General features: G+C 46.8%; 1 long non-coding RNA gene across 1 annotated transcript; it reads left to right on the top strand.

Annotated features, from left to right (window-relative positions):
- The first annotated feature begins 562 nt into the window (after window positions 1-562).
- LOC125515915 lies at window positions 563-4,250 on the top strand. The gene is made up of 2 exons (XR_007287170.1): window positions 563-945; window positions 3,905-4,250. It is a non-coding gene; the product is annotated as an uncharacterized LOC125515915 (long non-coding RNA).
- Window positions 4,251-5,470: the final 1,220 nt, after the last annotated feature.

The following is a 5,470-nucleotide window of genomic DNA, read 5'->3' as shown; positions in this document are numbered from 1 at the left end:
GGAGGAGATTTGTAACACCCCGAGAATCATGCTACAGTGATCTCCCTCTAATGGTGGTCATGTCATTGTGAACACTAAGCTAATTTTCCACTTGTCCAAAATTGAAGCCAAATTCCAATTTGAATTGCATGTCAAATATTCACTTCTTCTGTCATGCAATCAAAATAGTTCATTATTTGGAAATTATTCTCTAAGTATTTTTAATGTTGTAACCAACCAAACCTAAATTCCCAAATTCCCCTCGGAATTATTTGAGTGGTCCGGCAACAATTAAATTTTCCTTTTCAATTTCCAAAAACCGTTAGACAACTCCAAATGGCCCCAAACTTTTTGTGCCATCTAGTATTGTTGTGTTTCATTTATGTGCAAAGTTTCACAATTAACGAAAATTGTTTGCTAGCTCATTTAAATAGAAACAGTAGCGAAAGGCATAAGCAAATAAAAAAATAAGAGAAAAGGGTGCCAGGCGCTTGGGCTCTAGTGCTATAGAACCTAGGCCCAGCCCATCTCTCTCTTATCCTCATCGTCACCTACAGGAGGCAGAGAACCTATGCGTGGAGCACATCCACGCGGCCCTGGCCGTTCTTGCCGCCGTGTCGACCATCCGGTGCACCCCCGATGAGGGTAAGACCGCTCCCGACCCTGTAGACAAACCCTATCCCTCACTTATCCTCTTGCTCATCCTCTCCCTCTCGGTTTTGCTCGCTCCCGAGCTCTCGTCGACGCGCCGACGCCATCCTCGCGGCCACTGGCGTCCTCGGCGATCAGGAGGTTCTCCAGGAGCTCCGCCATCATCGACTCTTTCGCCTACCTCCGCTGAATCAAGCTAAGAGGCACCGTACGCTCGGGATCGAGTTGGTTTCCGCCACGGCCGTCGCATCTTGCTGTCGAGCTTGACGCATCCGGCCACCCCCGCAGCTCCTGACCTTGTCCACAAGCTCCGCGGTGAGCTCCTTGGCTGATTCCCCCCTTTTCCCCTTTGATTTGTCGCTGTTTGTTGTCGTCCCCGAGCTCGGTCGTCCTCTACCCTGGCCGTGTTCGAGCTTCAGTGTACGCGCACGCGCCATTGCCACACCCACTGCCCGTGGCCGCGCGCCCCTTGCGCCCGTCGTCGCCCGGGCCCTGTGTTCGCTCCCCCTCGCCCCTGCACGACTGCCGCTTGGCCGCCGCCCCAGTTCGTCGCGCCCGCAGCCCGGGCCGCGCCCCTGTTCCTGTTGCGCCACTGACGTCGCCGCCTGCTGCTCCGCCCGGCGCTTGTGCTGCTAGCGCATGCCGCCGCCACACCCTGCGCCACCTTCACGCGCGTGCACGCCCATGCCTCGCGTCCGTCCCCTGCCCTGCACCCAGCACGCGCAGCCGAGTGCATGTCGCTTGCTTCGCTGCTGCTTTGCTGCTCCCGCCGCCGCATGTTGGTGTTGCCTGCTGTTGCTAATCACTGTAGGTGCGGCTAGCTTTGCGAATATTACATCGAGTAACCCCCGGGGCAGGCCCTAAACTACGGTTAAACAGTTGTTAACATTAGTGAAAATAATATGAGTAGGTAGTGTACTTGACAAACTCCATTTTATTCCACTGGAACAAATCCATTTGGTGCATGGATTAAATCCTATCAAAATGACAAAAGTCTATGTTCTGTTAACAGAAAACAAAAAAACAGTTTTATTTTCATAGGTACTTTGGTGCTCTTGATGTTCAAGCAAATGAACTCTAATATGGATGTAATTGGTACTAACATGTAGATCACAGAAAAGTACTCAAAATTGATATAAGGCACTAACTCATAGGATGTACATAACAATAGTTGTTGTCTTTTGAAAACAGCCAAGTGATGTTTAAAAAACTGTCGAATTCTCAGACTTAGCAAAATTTCAGGGATTTCTAGAATATTGGTTAAAACTTTAGAAATTTATATAAAATAAACCGTAGCTTGGATGGAAAAACTTTATACATGAAACTTGCTCAGAACGACGAGACGAATCCAAATATGCGGCCCGTTCATCTGTCACATGCCCCTAGCATGCTGAACATGGAACAATCTCCCTCCGGTTCGTCTGTCCGAAAATGCCAAAATTTGGGAAAACATTCCCGGATGTTCTCCCCCTTCGCCGGTATCATGTAGCACCACGTTAGATCATGTCTAGCTCTGCCTGCTGTCCTATTATGCACTTGCTTGCTATGTATTTATTGTTTTTCCCCCTCTTCTCTCCGGTAGACCCCGAGAACGATGCTGATGCCCTTGTGATCGACTACGTCGACGACGACACTTCTTCCTTTTCAACAGAGCTGCCAGGCAAGCAAACCCCCCTTGAGCATTCCGATATCGCCAATTTCTTTCCCTCTCAAGCTTGCATTAGAACTGCTACTGCTTTCTGTATGATCCTACTCTGATGCATAGCCTGTTGTTGTTACCTGCTTTCATGCCCTATCTGCTTATCCTAAACTACTTAGTATAGGTTGCTTAGTGATCCATCAATGACCCCCCCTTGTCCCAGTTGCCCCGCTTTATGTTCGATGACTCGATCAACGTGATCGACATCCAGGCCCCGACACCGCACATCACCCCCCTAGTTGTACGACACTACAGAATTACTATCGAGTGCCGAGGGTGAACCTCATACATCACTCCTGATGAGATCTCGTAGTGTAGCTATTCGGTCGTGATCATCGAGGGTGGTTTCCTCCTTAACTACTTCCGATACGGCTCTGTCGTGCAACCCCTCAAGTGTGAACCTCGAGGGTGAATCCTCTTACGTTCACCTTGATGATTACATCGAGTGAATTCACCGAGGGTGATTCCTCTGGTTTTCCCCTTGGTGTTAGACATACAGTTACTATGGTTACTATGACCTTACAACTGAACCATGTTACTAAAGACGGGTAGGCCCTAATGGGTACCCGCGCGAGCTTAATAGCGAGTGATGTGGAGTCGGGTTGACCTGGAAGGTGCCCGCGAGATACTTAGGAGGCGTGGCCGGGCATTCTTCGCCCTTGCCGCAAGTACTCGAGACAGAGCGACGGGGTCACATCGATCATGAGTCTCTGCTCGTTACCGCGTGCTCCTAATACACTATGATTTGGATATTTGATCCGAGGGGCCTCTGGCCTGATAGCACTAACCATCACGTGGGTATTGTATGGGCGTTCTGCGTCGTATACATCAGCCGAAGCTTAATAGACGTCAACAATTGAGCGGCGCGCGCCGGGTTGGACTGCGTAAGCTCCTGCCTTGTTGAAGGAGGTAGCTAGGTCTGCTCACCGGCCGCGTTCGCAACGTGCAGGAGTTCCCGGGGAGATGGCCCATGACCCTTGGGGGCATAGGTTTAGTCCGGCGTGCTGACCTCTCTATTAAGCCTAGGTCGGGTTGCGGCGTATTGTTTGGCCGAGGCCGGGCACGACCCAGGAAAGTGTGTCCGGCCGGAGTTAATCGAGCGTGGTGGGTAAGTTGGTGCACCCCTGCAGGGAAGAAAACATCTATCGATAGCCTGTCCTACGGTAACGGACACTTGGAGTTGTATCCCGATCGATACAACTAGAACTGGATACTTGTGATGAGAAATGGTTTGTGATGAGACATGGATAGTATGGCTCTGGGATTGCTTTCTCGCAGGGAGTCGAGAAAGGATCTCCGGCCGAGGTTGATAACATTACTACTACTTTACTTTATGCTACTCTACTCCCTACTGTTGCTGCAAGATTGTGGTTTCCAGAAGATGCTAGTCTTCGATAGGCTAGGCTTTCCCCTTCCCTTCTGGAATTCTACAGTTTAGTCCACAGATACAACCCATTCCTTTGATACAGATGCATACTTAGTTTAGATCTGATGTAAGTCTTGCGAGTACTTTGGATGAGTACTCACGGTTGCTTTGCTACTTCTTTTCCCCCCATACCGGATTGTTGCGACCAGATGACAGATCCGAGGAGCCAGATGACGCCACTGATGACTACTACTTCCCGGAGGATGTCTACTACTACGCGAAGACCGCAGACGACTAGGAGTAGTTAGGAGGCTCCCAGGCAGGAGGCCTTACCTTTTCGATCGATGTTGCTTTTGTGCTAGCCTTCTTAAGGCAAACTTGTCTAACTTATGTCTGTACTCAGATATTGTTGCTTCTGCTGACTCTTGTGTATTCGAGCTTATGTATTCGAGCCCTCGAGGCCCCTGGCTTGTAATATAAAGCTTGTATTATTTTCATTTGTGTCTAGAGCTGTGTTGTGATATCTTACCATGAGTCCTTGATCTTGATCGTACACATTTGCGTGTATGATTAGTGTACGATTAAATAGAGGGCGTCACAAATAGTATAGCAATTATCATCATCACAATGAGTAATAGGAGCAATATCATTTGGAAGGGATACCTTTTTACCTTTGCTTCTCCGTCTTTTCTTTTTCTTCTTCACATTATGCGTGGGTTTAATCCTCTTTTTGGAGCTCCTTATTAATGAGATTGGTTGAATAGAAAGCTCCTCCTCGTTACCTAATTCATCATAAGAAAGAATAGGAGGATATGGGGAAACCTCTTCCCTTTCATTAGTATTCTCTTCATATAATATTTATTTTCTTGTCTTTATGTAATTGGCAATATAAGGATTTTCAATGCAATTCACCACACAATACATATAAATTTCCTCTAGATCAAAATCAAGAACTTTATCAAGGACAAATTCTGGAAGATCCTTAGTTCTATGTTTCATTTTAGCACAAATACCTAGCCTCTCTTGCAACCATTTAGTTTCTAAATAGTTATGCCTCTTGCAAAATTTATCTTCCCTATTTGGTGTGTACTTGCAAACTCTATGCACTCCACAAAAATTGACATGATTTTAACAGACATTTTCATCATGACTAGTGCAATCATCATTAGTACTATGGATATTCAAAGAGTTCATACTAACAACATTGCAATCATGCTCATCATTCAAAGATTTAGTGCCAAACATTTTAATGCATTCTTCTTCTAGTACTTGGGCACAATTTTCCTTTCCATCATTTTCACGAAAGACATTAAAAAGATGAAGCATATGAGGCACCCTCAATTCCATTTTTTGTAGTTTTCTTTTATAAACTAAACTAGCGATAAAACAAGAAACTAAAAGATTCGATTACAAGATCTAAAGATATACCTTCAAGCACTCACCTCCCCGGCAACGGTGTGAGAAAAGAGCTCGATGTCTACTACGCAACCTTCTTCTTGTAGATTGTCGGTGTCAAAACCGGTAGATCTCGGGTAGGGGCCCGAATTGTGCGTCTAAGGATCGAAGGTAACAGGAGACAGGGGCCATGATGTTTTCCCAGGTTCGGGCCCTCTTAATGGAGGTAATACCCTACGTACCGCTTGATTAACTTTGATGAGTATAGGAGTTACAAGAGTTGATCTACCACAAGATCGTAATGGCTAAACCCTAGATGTCTAGCCTATATGATTATGATTGTGATTGTCTCTACGGACTAAACCCTCCGGTTTATATAG

Source organism: Triticum urartu, chromosome 6, assembly GCF_003073215.2.
Source record: "Triticum urartu cultivar G1812 chromosome 6, Tu2.1, whole genome shotgun sequence".
Taxonomy (NCBI): Eukaryota; Viridiplantae; Streptophyta; class Magnoliopsida; order Poales; family Poaceae; genus Triticum; species Triticum urartu.
The sequence above is the reverse complement of the archived record's forward strand: the minus strand, read 5'-3'. Positions and strand labels throughout refer to the sequence as shown.